Source organism: Podarcis bocagei (assembly GCF_964188305.1).
Source record: "Podarcis bocagei genome assembly, chromosome: 2".
Lineage (NCBI taxonomy): Eukaryota > Metazoa > Chordata > Lepidosauria > Squamata > Lacertidae > Podarcis > Podarcis bocagei.
The window spans coordinates 25,503,539-25,519,137 of NC_138126.1; the positions used below are offsets into that span (position 1 = coordinate 25,503,539).

Below are 15,599 nucleotides of genomic sequence, written 5' to 3' on the forward strand. Positions count from 1 at the left end.
ATGCCATTCTCGCAGGCTTTTGGAGTAAATTTGCAAGCATCCTTTGGTTCCCTTGTTCCCCTGCTCTTGTCTTCTTGTTTGTTTGTATTAGCCGAGTCGTTTCTAACGTATGTAATATTGTACTTTGTGCATTGTTGGAAACGGCTCTGGGATTATGTTGGGAGAAGTAAACAAACAACAGAAGGAGGAAAATGCATTTGGGGGGGGTGGGAACTGGAGAAGGGATTCACCATGATCAAGTGTGATAGGAACTAAGGAGGCAAACAGGAACTGGGAAGGCAATTCGAAGGCATGAATTAAAAGGGGGCAGGAGAAGATTATCTGGTTAATTAGTGATGTTTGAGGGACAGGATCAAGACAGGAGGAGGAGGAGCAGGAGAGCCTCTTCCTGAACAGAATGTGACCTCTCAGTGTGCACATCTGCAATGGCATTGTCAAGGTGGGACTTGGGAGCAGATGTCCAGAGCCCCCCTCAGCCAGGAATGAGCCAATCTGTCCATTTTGGATGCTCTTGGTTTCTTCCCCTCCTCCCTGATCTTGAGTTCATTTTGTCATTTTAAAAAAAGGGTTCTTGTGAAAATTCATCTGCCTTTTAGTGCAAATTCCTCATAATATTACAAAGGTTGGCATGCCATCTTGTCCAATACGCACATATATTTTTTTTGCAAAGCAATTCCCCCCTACACTGACTGATTTTTGCTTTCACTAATATTTGCATTGTTACGGACACCTTTCCTTCGTCTACAGATTTCACTGCGCACCCACTGGTTGCAGAACAGTGTCGCCAAATTCAGAGAAGTGCAAATTTCGAAGGTCCGCAAACTGTTTCGGAAAGGGCGAATTAGGTGGACAGAATCATTGAGTTGGAAGGAACTACAAGGGTCATCTAGTCCAATCTCCTGCGATGCAGGAATCTTCTGCGCAACACAGGGCTCGAACCCACAACCCTGAGATCAAGCACCTTGTGCTCTACCAACTGAGCCATCCCAGCTTTGCGTTTTAAGGGTGGACTGAATCAAATCTCCTACAGCAGCAGAATAAGCAGCAGGGCCCCCGAATGCAGAAGAGTTGGCTTTCCTATGTTTTGAAGTAATACACATTTGCCATCTAAGCAGGAAGGATAGGACCGTTCAGTCCAGACTCTAAAAGTACCTCGCTCTGTGCACTGTGTCCATGTGGCCGGGGGTGGCGCGGCCACATGCTTCCTAATCCCCAGCTCTGCTTACTGTTTTGCAGTTCAGAGGCTCATTCACGAAAAGCACAGCACTCTAATCTTAAACCCCTTCCCTGGGAAATACGTTCCACGGTGGAACATGTGGCAGTGAAATAGCAGGTTTTGCTTAGGATCTGGGTATAGGAAGCCACTTTGAACAGAGAGCTGGGGATTGCTCTCTCCCATCACCACCCCCTCTCCCATTTTCGGGTAAGACGCCAACAGGCTTGCAATTAAGACCTCAGCCAACTTGACAGCGACTGCAGGCAGCCGATAGGTCAGCCATCTGATCGACCAGCACTTAATTTGCAACAAGAAGCGCTGGGTTTCAACCTCTGCGGAGAACACTATATATATCCTTTCTCCTTGAAGCCTTTCCCTCAATCCTCAGATGCACGGGAGACAGATATTGCGTACGTGATCAAAGCAGGCATTCCTTTCCTTGCAATGCATGTTCCAAGGCCTGGATGGCTCAGTTGGTGAGAGCACGGTGCTGATAACGCGAATGTTGCAGGTTCGATCCCCACATGGGAAAGCTGCGTATTCCTGCATTGAAGAAGGTTGTATTTCTTCATGGAGCTTTCCAGCTCTACGGTTCTAAGACTCTAAGGCCAAACTCTGGCTCTGAAAACACACCCAAGGGCCAAACTAATCTCTGGGTCCAGGGCCGAGATGAAACCAGCCAGACCCGCCTTTGCTTCTTTCTATGTTCCTTTGTGGTGGTCCTTCTCTGAGAGCATTTCCAGGCCACCTGCTGTTTATTTATCTTGGTTGGTTTCCAGGGAGGTTAGACGATGCTGTGTCAAAACAAGGAACATCCTGCACTTTCCTTATGCTTTTGTTAACGCAAAAGAAGCCCGATCTTTTAGAGAGGTGCGTTTGTTCCACAAGATTCTCCCCATCAAACTGAAATTGCGCAACCACAATTTGCTGGTACGTGATGGAATCCCGCTGGAAAATGGTGTCAGTCTGTGAGTCAGCAAAAACAATACTAGAAAAGTCTGGTACTAATCTTCTTCCGGCGACACGGCTGGGCCACGCTGCTCCTTAATTCTCAGCATATACTCTGTGACTCTCAAGCAGATAATAACGCATGTCAGTGCTTGATGGTTTGTAATAGAGATGTCAGAGAATTCTGACGGAAACGGGAGCAGAAATTGCCAGTGTTTGCTTATTTGCCCTGTGTCCGGAACGGAAACCAATCCAGCAAACGCAGTTGCTATTTGACGTTGTTGATGTTTTCGGTCTGGCAACGATACCTAATTAATCATCCCCATTTCCGCTGCGCTTCTGTTGCTCTGAAATTAATGGAACTGGCCCTGTTACAGGAGCCACGTAATACTCGTTCCGTAGTTGCAAGTAATCCATCATGGCATTACCTACACTTTGGAACTCCCTGCCTGTTGACCCCCAAAAGGCTGTCCTTAAAGCTTAAAACATTTCTGTTTAGGCAAGCATATCCAGACAGGCAGATGCTGTCAAAGTTTAATCTCTTTTGCTGTTGATTTAAATGATTTATTAATATTTTAAACTGAGTTTTTTATTGATAATTTTAATATTTCTTGTAAACCACTTGGAGGTTTTGCTGCAATCAAGGTGTATATAAAAAGGTAAAGGGAACCCTGACCATTAGGTCCAGTCGTGACCGACTCTGGGGTTGCTCGCTCATCTCGCTCTATAGGCCAAGGGAGCCGGCGTTTGTCCGCAGACAGCTTCAAGGTCATGTGGCCAGCATGACTAAGCCGCTTCTGGCGAACCAGAGCAGCGCACGGAAACGCCGTTTACCTTCCCACCGTGCTTTCGAACTGCTAGGTTGGCAGGAGCAGGGACCGAGCAACGGCAGCTCACCCCGTTGCGGGGATTCGAACCACCGACCTTCTGATCGGCAAGTCCTAGGCTCTGTGGTTTAACCCACAGCGCCACCCGCATCCCTCAAGGGGTATATACATTGTGTTAAATAAATGTAATGATAATGTAAGTAATTACATAAAATTCTGCTGCAATGGACAGCAATATGACTATCGTAGTTTTTCTCGGAAGCCGATATGCAGTGGAATGGAAACAGCACTGCATGCAACGAATACAAGCTGGAACGGACATCCATGCCTTTTAAAATCCCTATTTTCCCAAAGGGGTGGGCTTCAAACAGCGCAATGACTAGCTATTTATATACTGCCTACTTCTTGCCCCAAGGACCAGAGCTGAGGCTGTGTAAATTCCAAGACTTCATCGTCGGGTGGACTCAGAAGGCTGAACTGATGCATGCTGTCCGCACTGTTTCTGATCACACTTCCCCAACCAAGATCACTGAATGGCTTAATGCACTGTGCTGTGTGAGGCTGTAGACTGAGGCCAATGAGAAGCTGCAACCACCTCCGCCCAGCCTGATGCCTTCATTAATAATAATAATAACAACAACAATTTTTATATGCCGGCCATCTGACTTGCTTGCCCCAGCCAGGGTGGGCAGCTCCCAAGAAAAAAAAGAGTAAAAACACAACCCAATTGAGTAACCCAATTAGGTTACTCACTTCCAGAGTGTTGCTATTTTGGGAGCAGGATTCAAACACATACCAGGAAATTCAGGTAGTACAACAACTACAGCTGACCAGGAGGTCTGGTTCAACAAACCCGCTTCCCCAAAAAGATGGTACTTTTTGCCAGAGTGAAGAAGAAATGCACGGCTAAGTGTGGGATGACATCTGCTTCAATGGTGGAAACAAATCAGGATGAATGCTCACATCAACAGGTGTCTGGATGGACCCTCGATGGGATCCACTCACTTCTTTCCGTTGCAGTCCTCTTTGAGAAGAGTCTCATCTATTCAAACGAAGCATTGCGGAAGAACTGGGATCAGCCAAAGACGCTTTAGGGCAGGTATAAAGAAGTACTTGTCCACATGGCGCACAGTTAAAACGACAGAACACGTTGTCTCCAATTTGGTGACAGCCAGTCACTTAGACAGCTTCAGAGAGATCAGACGATATCATGGAGAAGAAAGTCACGATGGCAATATACGCTCTCTCCGGGATCAGAGTCCGTTTGTGTCTAGGTGCCCCTTGCTAGGGGGTGCACGGGGAAGGGGGGGGCTTTGTACCGTGCTTGGTGGGCCAATCCCCAAGGCGTCTGACTGGCAAGTGTAGGGATCCGGGGGCTAGAATAGGCAGCCGTTGCTCTGACGCAACAGGGTGCTTCGTAAGGACGAGTGAGAGCAAGCTGTTAGGCTAATGGAAGAGAAGCTCTCCTCCCCAGGAGTTTCAGGGAAAACAAAAGTCTGAAGGGGAACCACTATAGAAGGGACGGGCATTAAAAATAAAGCATTGGAGGGGTTAAATGTGACAAAAAAAAAACTCCTGATATTTTGTGCACTGCTATTAAGCCAGCGTAAGAAAAACACCAACCAGTCCAGTATCCTGGTTGGCCAGCCACTGTGAGAAAAGGATGCCATTGGCCTGATCCTGAAAGCTCTTTTTATGTGCTGTTTGCACTGCAGCCAGCCAGATGCCTGTGAGAAGCCAGCAAGCAAGACCTGAGAGCTGCTCACCTGCCATGACCATCAGGTCTAGTGGTCACGGAATTGCAGTCCGGCTTGGCAAAGAGTTTAGCAAGACGTATGGGCTGTGGGTGGGCAACAACGTTTTAGCTTGGTTAAGAAGTTTGGTTTCCTCCTGAGCTTTCCTTTATTGTTAATATCATTTCTCACCTTCCAATCTTTTTCCTTCCAATCCCGTCTTCACAGTCCCCGGTGTATCAACCTACCTGGCTGCAGTAGATATTCCTTGCCAAAATGTATAGGCTCAAGCTACCTAACAGCACGGAAGAATTGGCGACAGAGCACTCTGCACGTGCTCAGGGGCACCGCCGGCACGGCGCTGAAGACAGGCCAAGGACGAACGCCAACCCAAATCAACGCCCGTCCCCAAACACACCTCCTAAGCCCAACTCAGTTCTCAGCGCCACCCACACATCTCCCCCAGGGGGCAGGACAGAAGGAAAAGTAGACTAGGGGGCGCCACACCGGGGAAGAACTGCGCCGGTCTCCGGCTAGCCTCGCAGCTTTACTCGACGGCGCGGAGACTTCGCAGCCCCGGGCGGCTGGAGGAAGGGCTGGGCCGGCTCCGGGGCGTGCGCCGCCGCTCGAGGGAGTCGCGGGGGCTCTCGAAGCCCCCCCCCCAAAAAAAACACACCCAATGGCCGCAGAAGGTGGCGCGCTGCGCCAAGCTCCGGCTCCTGCGCCCCGTCGCCTCTCTCCGGGCGCGCAGCCTTCCCGGGCTCCCTGCAGCCTCTCTCGGTTCGCCCAGGAAAAACTTTGCAGAGGAAGAGGAGGAGTCGCCCCCTTCCCCACTCACTCACCCGGCCACCGCAGGGCTCCTGGACGCCCCAGTCCGGCGATCGGAGTTCTCCACCCGACGGCCCCGGGCAGCACCGCGCCCCGCGCTCACCTCCCCGGACTGCGCGGTCCAAACTCTGCAGGCGCGCCGGGCTGGCTGGGGTGTCGTTGGAGGGGAGGGGATCGCGCCTTCTTCTCGCGGCTCCCCTGCTCCGATCCAGCTTCTCCCCTCTCGGCGAGCTCCTCTATACCGCGCAGGGGGAGGGAGGAAGGGGGGGAGGTGGGCGGCGGGCAGGAGGGGTGGGACGCGGCCGCCGCCGCCACACACGCCGCGCGCTCTCTGCCTTAACTCTTCCTCCGCCGGGCGCAGCAGCGCGCTCGGGACAGGCGCTGGGCAGCGGCGCCCGGAGCCCCGGGAAGGCGGGGAGCGCGCGGCGCCGAGCTGGCCGAAAGCCCCCCCGCCTCTCCTCTCCCGGATCCTCTCCTTCCTTCCTTCCCTACCCCGCACCCACCCATCATCCCGTTCTGTTTAGTAGGAATTTTAACATTTCCATTTTATGAACGGTTAAAAAAAATAATCCTATATGGAACAATTACATAAACGGAGCGGGGTGGTGTGTTTTGGTGGGGGTTTTTATTTTGAGAAGCGGAGAAAACCCAAGGAAGGACGCTGCTGGAACAACACAACAGGATCTCTTCCTGCAGGCCGGTGCAATCCCTCACCCACGCCAAAGACCCAGAGAAGGCGGAGCACATGAAGAAACATACCTCCTCCACCTTTTTTAAAAAACATAGGAAGCTGCCTTTGTCCATCGAGCTCCATATTGTCTGCACTGGCTGGCAGCAGCTCTCCAGGGGTTCTGGCAGGGGGCATCCCCAGCCCTGCTGGAGATGCCAGGGGTTCAGCCTGGAACCTCCTGCCTGAAAAGCAGATGCACTACTGCTGTGCTCACTCATCAGCCAGAACTGAAGGAACAGGAGGGCTGCTGGCCTTCACTTTTTACAACCTCTGTTTCAGGCCCTTGTGGCATAGCAGTCGGGGGGGGGGGGGCTGTACTGGGACATGGATGCAGGAACTGCACTGCAGGGGGTTGGACTTATATGAAGCTCCGGGTGCCTTCCAACTCTACAGTTCTATGACCCTGCGCCGCTAGGTCCAGATCTCCATTCATAAAAGCTAAAAGCAGCAAACGCCATCTAAAGAGACTGTGAGACTCTCCTTTCAAACACAGTGGAGGGGCGATGCCACATCTGCAACACAGGCAGCCTTGCATTTAGGCACATGCCTGGTAGCTCAAGGAGTCAAGGCATGCTGGTCAGAGGCTCCTTTCCTCCTCTGCCTTTTAGCATAGAAATCAAGCTGGCTACTAGAAGGAAAGCCGCCTGCTTTTCACCCAGCAGAGAAATGCTCACCACCGTCTGACAGCCCCTAGCAGGCTAGATCATTTTAAAAAGATTCTTGCATGCAAGAGGCTGCTATAATGCTTGCATGCTTGTACAGTGCAAACGTGGGTCTTCCCCCACCCTGTTTTCTGTAACCTGTCTTTAATTTGTGCTGTTTCAATGTCCGGCGTGTGGAAGATTGCTTTGGAGAGGAATGCTCATACCCACCAACCCAGAGCTCTGATCTCACACAACCCCCTTGTGCTCCTTTATTTTTCCTTCCTGGATCTTGGACGATTCGCCTCTTGCTTAGCTAGCACCCATTTCCTTTCGCAGCGATCCACCATCCCCACCCAGCTCATGGGCTTCCCAGCTAACAGATTGCAGTTGAATCCTGACAAGACAGAAGTACTGTTTTGGGGGGACAGGAGGTGGGTGGCTGTGGAGGACTCCCTGGTCCTGATTGGGGTAACTGTGCCTCTGAAGGACCAGGTGTTGGTGCTGACCTTTAAACCCCTAAACAGCCTGGGTCCAGTATACCTGAAGGAGCATCTCCACCTCCATCGTTCTGCCTGGACACTGAGGTCCAGCTCCGAGGGCCTTCTGGTGGTTCCCTCGCTACGAGAAGCCAAGCTACAGGGAACCAGGCAGAGGGCCTTCTCGGTAGTGGCACCTGCCCTGTGGAATGCCCTCCCACCAGATGTCAAAGAGAAACATAACTACCAAACTTTTAGAAGACATCTGAAGGCAGCCCTGCTTAGGGAAGCTTTTAATGTTTAATAGGTTATTGTATTTTAGTGTTCTGTTGGAAGAGTGGCTGGGGAAACCCAGCCAGATGGGCGGGGTATAAATAATAAATTATTATTATTATTATTATTAGTAGTAGTAGTAGTAGTAGTAGTATCAGTAGCATTCCATGATGGAACAAAGGCAGGCTAGGAAATTAATGAAAATATCCTAGGAAGCTATTGCAGACCATTGGCCCCATTGGCTCGGTTTGGGCTAGTGGCAATCAGAGCCCAGTAACTTATGAGAGCCAGAGGTTCCCCTGGTCCTGATCTGCAGGGTTTCCAACACAAATCCCCCCCCCAGCCTACCAGGAGATGCCTGCGGTGGATCCTGGAACCGTCTGCATACCAAGCATGGGGTCTGCCACAGAACTGCAGCTCCTTCCCTTTAAGAACAAAACGAAACACAGCAATTCTTCAAAGAGAAGCGGCTTTTCCGGACTGCTCCCTTTCCAGCTGGCCGCTGGCATGCAGTATACTTCTCCTTAAAAGGGTAGGCAGACAGTATTTGTTTGGGTGGTACAACATGGAGAAAGCTGCCCCGGCAGGGCAACCATTGTCAGGGGATGGGCCAGGGGGCCTGAGGCTGCTCTTTTATGCTGGGTCCCGACTCTCCTGGCTTTCCCTCCTTTTCTAAAACCGTTTTACTTTGCTTACAGGGTTTCTGCGTATCCAGGCCCCATCGGGGACACACACACGCTGCCACCCAGCACCTCGATCTGCTCAGATTTAAAGGCGCACATATGTATATCAGCATATTAAAGGTAAAGGGACCCCTGACCATTAGGTCCAGTCGTGACTGACTTTGGGGTTGTGGCACTTATCTCACTGTATTGGCCGAGGGAGCCGGCGTACAGCTTCCGGGTCATGTGGCCAGCATGACTAAGCCGCTTCTGGCGAACCAGAGCAGCACACGGAAATGCCGTTTACCTTCCCGCCGGAGCGGTACCTATTTATCTACTTGCACGTTGACAAGCTTTCGAACTGCTAGGTTGGCAGGAGCTGGGACCGAGCAACGGGAGCTCACCCCGTCGCAGGGATTCGAACCGCCAATCTTCTGATCCTAGGTCCTAGGCCCTGTGGTTTAACCCACAGCACCACCCGCATCCCTATATCAGCATATACCCCGAGTCTTTTAAGTACCTAGCAGAATCCCTACATCACACATAACGTTCAGTGCGGCCTAGTGGTTAGTGTGTCAGGCTAGTACCCAGGAGAACAGGGTTCAGACCGCCACTCTGCCAGGAAATTCACAGGGTGACCTTGGGCCAGTCACTACCTCTCAGCCTAACCTACCTTGCATGGTCGTCGTGGGGTTTAAATGGACAGGGAGAACCACATTCCCTTGGAGAAGGTGGCATATAAATCCAATCCATCAAATTTTACTTCCATGAAGAAATGTATATATGAAAAATACATAAAATATATGAAACGTCCAGTTGGTTTCTGGCTATCCAGTTCTCTGGCAGCTGCCTGCATCCATCTGTCATATGTTGACGGTTTGCCAGAGGTGAGCAACTGGCTCAGGACTGAGTGCCTCATTCGAAATGCATAATTAGTGAGAAGGCTGCAGCTAATTTGTTCATTTAGGGGACAGGCAATGAACCTACCTTGTGCACCGTTTGCATGAATGTGATGTACAATAAGCCAGAGATGTCGGACATATTGGATTTATTATGCAATATTAGTCTGGAATCATAAGCCACACTGTATGTAAGAACACAAGATTTTGTCCACCTGCTTCCAGCCAGCCTGGGAGTTCACAAGCAGTGCATTAAGCTTGTATGCACCTCCTGTTGCTAGTCCCTAGCATATGGGTAATCACAGATATACTACTTGTATACATGGAAGTGTTTTTGTTTTTTTTACTTGTCGTGTTAGTAGCCTTGGTAGTCCATTCCTCCATAATGTTGTCTTAATTTTTTAATTTATTTTTTTAAGTCTTATAAACTGGTGGCCACCTTCACATCTTGGAGGAAAAGATTTTGTGCATGAATTAAAGTATAAAAAGCACCACTCGAGTCTTAAAAAAAACCTCCAGAACTCCAAACCAATTAAAATTGACATTTTAATAACTTAATAGATCTGTGCTTTTAAAGCATTTGTGTATACTTTGTCACCATCTTTCAAACCTTATTTCCATAAACATGACAAGTAGATTTGCACTTGATGAAGTAAGTTACAGCCTTCAAAAGTCACGGAAGCTTCCATGGCAGTCATTAAACTGGTGCAAGATGCTTTTCTCTTGTGTTTGCAACGGATGAACAGTTGTAGAATGTTCTGACAAGGATAACACCGAAGATTAGATGTCATGTGCAAAAGGTAGTTCTGTTCAAACTGGACCCAACTTTTTTTTTTTTAAGGCTCCTGGGCTTTCAAAAGGCAAAAATATCACAGGTGAAACCTTTTGTCTCAATGCACAACTGCCTGCTAGGAAAGTAATTTGGCAACGCTACATATTAAAGGGTCAGAACTTCTACGTCTTGAGTGGCAACTCATATCCTATAGTCATCTTCAGAACAAAACAGGGCACCCTGGCCTTTAGCGAGGTAATTGGAGGATTTGCGGGTGGGGGAGAAAAGCAACTATTCCCACCACTGCAAGATCATGACTGGAAAATCTGTGCCTATTAAAACTCCCTCCTCTTGTATACACTATTTAAAGACACAGGAGTCCTTTAGAGGAGTTAGTCTAGCAGCTCTTATGATTGTTCACAGTACACTGCGAGGGAAGTTTGCAGAAAATTGACATAAACATTATTGATTTGCAAGGTTCATTTGGCCCCCCAACATATAATCTGCATGATTTCACCCTGAACACCAATTACCTTGTCCAAAATGAGTTTGGGCAGCAAGGGCAAATAGCTTTGGCAAGCAAAGGAGATGCAATCTGTGCAACGGAAGCTGCGTATTGCACTGTGTGGAGGAGCGAAGTCCCGGACTGATGCTCAGACACAAAAGGCGAAAACGGAAGATTAACCCCCAAGATGAGAGATGGGTAAGGAGAAAAGGGCAGGGCCCAAACTTATTGGATCTAAAAGGGCATACAGAGATGGGGGTACACATAGCAACATCACTTTTATTTCTAGAAGATTGCCCCGGTTTTCTTTTTTGACAGAAGCCTGACACAGCGAATGCCGCGGGGAACAAACTTCCGATGTAAACACTCTTAAAAGGGCCAGTATAAATGCTTAAGGCCCATGCATGGCCAAACTTGGCTCTCCAGATGTTTTGGGACTACAACTCCCAGCATCCCTTGCTAACAGTACCAGTGGTCAGGGATGATGGGAACTGTAGTCCCAAAACATCTGGAGGGCCGAGTTTGGCCATGCCTGGTTAAGCTCAACATAAATATCTCAGATCAATATTGCTTGAATAAACCTGCCTTCAAAAACAAGGTTATGGCTCCTGCTGGCCTTCCTAGGAATCACAGAACTGCAGAGTTGGAAGGGACGACGAGGGTCATCTAGTCGAAGCCCCCCTGCAAATGCAGGAATCTCTTGCCCAAAGTGGGGCTCAAGCTCATAACCCTGAGAATAAGAGTCTTGTGCTCTATTGACTGAGTTATCCCAGATGTAAGAAAGTGCTACAATTTACAATGCCCCAGGGTTAATCCTTGACACATTCATAATTAAAAAAAAAATGGAATGATCCTGCCCTGCTCTGTACACAAAAAACCTTTAGATGCACGTTTATGCTTGGAGAGCAGTTTGCACGTCCTCTTCTTGTTTCATCCGGAGTAAATGGGATGATGCAATGTGACATCTGGCATAACGACGGCACCCAAGTCTTCATTCAAAACTGCTAGCGGTACAATCCGTGCCGACTCAAAAGTAAGTTCCATTGAGCTGAGGGAGACTTACTCCCAGGGGTGTATTGGACTGCAGCCTAAAAGCATTTAGAATTCCCATTACCAAGGTAACATTGAAAGGGGGGGCAAATGGACTCTCGCTATGTGGGTTGTGAATATAAAAGGGTGGGTTAAAAGCAAGAGCGTATTCAAAGAAAAGGGGATGTTGGAGAGAGAGAAAAGGGGGTGTCACACAGAAAAGCAGAGAAAAAGGTGGTGTGGAAAATGTTTGTGCGAGACAGAGAAAAGGGGGTGCAAGAGAGAGAAAAGGGGCACCCTCTTTGGTCTCTGTATGCTCCCACTGACAGCTTTGGTTTCACCCCACCCAACAGTATTCAAACACTCCGCAACCTGGGCATAGAAACAAATGGTCGCTAGCCCTCTCTTAAAAGTGCCTTGTGTGCGCAGCAGCTGAGATTGTGGAGCCAGGAGAGCGGTACTTGTTTGGGATTAATCGGCCTTGAAATAAAAGAAAGATCCGATCTGGGCACGGGCGCTGCTAGGAGATGAGTGCTAGGGTCTGTTTGCCAAGGGGCCACTTCAGAAATGGCAGCCCGGCAGAATCGCGGCATTCTCCTCCTTGCCCAAGAGCCGCAGGGCTGCCAGCTCTGTACAGGTGCCTCCTCGCACGGCAGGCTGCGAAAGCGAAGCCTCCAGCTGCCTTAATCCCTCAGTCTCGATGGCAACTGAATTCATAATTGATGAGGAGAGGCTTTGGGGAGAGAGCTGTCAGTCACTTGTCAGGCAGAGAAACAGGTGGAGGGACAGGACCACACGCTTCCTGAAGGAGCAGCGCTCTGCTTGGAGAGGGGCTTTGCATCTGGCACACAAGCCCCTTCTTTCAAAGACAGCCCCCCAGCCAAAGGGGGACAAGTGGAACTGCGCAGTTCCCCCCGCACTCCAGCACATTCCTTGTGCAATATTAAGCCACTGGATCTTCCCATTCAGACCGGTTTCGAAACAGATGATAAAGCAGCCAACGCAGCGAGCCGCTTCTGGGTATCTTTGGGGGCAAAAACAGCGAGGCAAACACCTTGAATCAGTCACACGGAGAGGACAGTTTGCATAACACTTTTTAAATGTGCAAACTGCCCTGCAAAAGCCTCAAGCATTTCCATAATACTCCTGTGAGACAGGAGATTACTAATTTCCATTTGCAGCTGATGCCCCCAACAGCAGGAGCCTGCCTAGGTTTCAGCCGGTGGGGAAGCCCTTGTTGTGGGTCACCTCACGCCCAGCTGCCACTCACTGCGCTGCTGCAGAAGGGAGCTGGAGGTGATGCGGCAAGCACTGGTCCACCCAGAAGCTGGAAGAAGACTCAAAACACGCCTTGCGCTTTGCATAGATCCGCCCAACCCATATTTCCAGCCTCGGTGTGGATGAGCCCAAATCGGACCGAGGTGGAAATCTGAGCTGCAGCTATCTTCCTAGGATCACGCTGGTTCTGCATGCTTTCCAATCTGCCTAGACACCATTAGGATGGAGCGTGTTGGTTATGACTGTTGCCTGCTTGACGAACCTCTTCTGCCAGCAAGACCTTGAATCCTATGCACTAAATAAGTCACCTCCTCCCCTCTGCTTCCTTGGCAACCCCTTGACTGCATTCTCCTCCAGGCATTATGAACAGGAATGACACCCAGAAAAGTACATTTGTTGGCTTCTCCCCAGGCTCTGGCCCACCCTTCTTCCAAAGGGCCAAGGAACAAGCTGGACCAAAGCGAGGATCCACCGAAACCAGCATCCCGTCCTGACAGATGCCACTGAGACATGCACGAGCGAAGCATGGAAGCAACAGCACTTCTGCAGGGCCCGATATCCGGGGGTACATCATCTCTGAATATGGATGTTTTTTTATCTAATACAGTGGTACCTCGGGTTACAGACGCTTCAGGTTACAGACTCCGCTAACCCAGAAGTAGTGCCTCGGGTTAAGAACTTTACCTCAGGATGAGAACAGAAATCGTGCGGCAGCAGTGGGAGGCCCCATTAGCTAAAGTGGTGCTTCAGGTTAAGAACAGTTTCAGGTTAAGAACGGACCCCCGGAACGAATTAAGTTCTTAACCCAAGGTACCACTGTATGGCTAATCATCATGGATAAGTGTATCCTCCTCCAATCCATCCAGTGAGTTTTTAAAGGTAAGACAAAACAGAACAAAACACCAACCTCCAAGAGGCAAATGCAAGGAAGCACTTAGTGCCCATGCAGTTTCTTTAGTTGCATATCTAACATATATTTTGAGATGCTTCTCTTTCTAAAAGTCTGTGACAGTCAGAAAGGGATAAGACAGATAGTAGATGGACCTAATAAGAAGGAATAAGCTGGCTTGGTCTGTGAAAAATCCACGGGGTTTCTGTTCCAACTTTGAAACTGGCTGCTGGAAGCTCTTCTGTGGCATATGCAGGCGACGGGGAATAAGAGATGCCGACTCAACATCAGGAAGACCCTTCGGATGGTAAGAGCTGTTTGGCAGTGGAACAGACTCCCTGGGAAGGTGGTGGACTCTCCTTCCTTGCAGGTTTTTAAGCAGAGGCTGGGTGGCCATCTGCCATGGATGCTTTCGCTGAGATTCCTGCATTGCAGAGGGTTGGACTAGATGCCCCTTGGGGTCCCTTCCAACTCTAGAATAATAATAATAATAATAATAATAATAATAATAATAATAATAATAATAATAACAACTATTATTATTATTATCATCAATACCCTGCCCATCTGGCTGGGTTTCCCCAGCCACTCTGGGCGGCTTCCAACAGAATATTAAGATACAATAGTCTATTAAACATTAAAAGCTTCCCTGAACAGGGCTGCCTTCAGATGTCTTCTAAAAGTCTGGTGGTAGTTGTTTTTTCTTTTGACATCTGGTGGGAGGGCGTTTCACAGGGCAGGTGCCACTACCGAGAAGGCCCTCTGCCTGTTTCCCTGTAACTTCTCATAGTGAGGGAACCGCCAGAAGGCCCTCGGCGCTGGACCTCAGTGTCTAAGCAGAACGATGTGGGTGGAGACGCTCCTTCAGGTATACTGGACCGAGGCCGTTTAGGGCTTTAAAAGACGCTGTGGAAATGCTTTAAATTTTTTCCCCAAAAATATATATGCCTTTAAAGGTCTTTAAAGGTCAGCACCAACACTTTGAACTGTGCTTGGAAACGTACTGGGAGCCAGTGTACGTCTTCCAAGATTCTACGATCTCGCCTTCAGGACAATCTTCAGCTGAGCAACATTCCTGCTTTCTCAAGGCTCTTTTGCACTTTATGTTACATTTCCTCAGCAGCTCAGCAAAAGGGGGGGGGGGGTTTGAATACAACCTGAAAAGACTTGAAGCCGACTAGGAACAATAGCTTCCCCAAGCTGATCCTCCGCCAGCTTTCTTGCCAATGCCTGGCAAAGGAGTTGGGCTCAGCCTCCCGCTGCTGGGGAGGTAAAGCTATTCTGTCAAACTCCTCTTTCAAGCAGCAAACGGGAGCTGTGGCCTCGCAGCAGCAACAATAGGCACAGCCAGCCTCTCTGCGGGGGGTGGGGGGGTGGGAATCCTGCGAGCACAAGTTTTGCCACAAAGAGCTACAGCACCCAGAAGGGTGCTCTCGCTGTTCTACAAAGAATTGGGTGTGGGTCCTCCTGTACAACAGGAAGAGGTGGGCAGGCAAGCAGAATTGAGGCAAGGATGGGAAACATGTGACCCTCCACTGTCCTTGTTGTTGTTTAGTCGTTTAGTCATGTCCGACTCTTCATGACCCCCTGGACCAGAGCACGCCAGGCACTCCTGTCTTCCACTGCCTCCCGCAGTTTGGTCAGACTCATGCTGGTAGCTTCGAGAACACTGTCCTTAGAGCACATCTATCACCCCGGCTGTTGGGCCAGGCTCACTGGGGCTGATGGGAAACTAGGAAGCTGCCTTATGAGGTAAGGTGAGAGAGGGAGAGAATCGCTGTTGGCCACCAGGCAATGGCTTTTTCCACCTGACCTGCCCCACCCTCCAGCCCTAGGAGCCTTTGCAAGAGAGCTGCTTCCAGAGGAGAGAGACCCTGTTTGCCATCAAAG

The 15,599-nt window shown here is 49.6% G+C and overlaps 1 protein-coding gene and 1 long non-coding RNA gene across 8 annotated transcripts in view; one reads left to right on the forward strand and one right to left on the reverse strand.

Moving 5' to 3' along the window:
- KLHDC8B (kelch domain containing 8B) overlaps nt 1–5,864 on the reverse strand; it is a 43,614-nt gene extending 37,750 nt beyond the window's left edge. For 2 of the 7 annotated variants that reach the window (XM_081183340.1, XM_081183343.1), the window contains exon 1: nt 5,656–5,864. The gene's annotated coding sequence lies outside the window, so the exon portion shown is untranslated. Of the gene's footprint in view, nt 1–3,954; nt 4,214–4,972; nt 5,086–5,566 lie in introns of those variants that run through there. The other 5 variants (XM_081183338.1, XM_081183339.1, XM_081183341.1 and 2 more) reach the window with 3 other exon arrangements.
- The window catches only part of LOC308581308, a 129,185-nt gene that overhangs the window by 98,207 nt on the left and 15,379 nt on the right, over nt 1–15,599 (forward strand). The window lies entirely within an intron of this gene.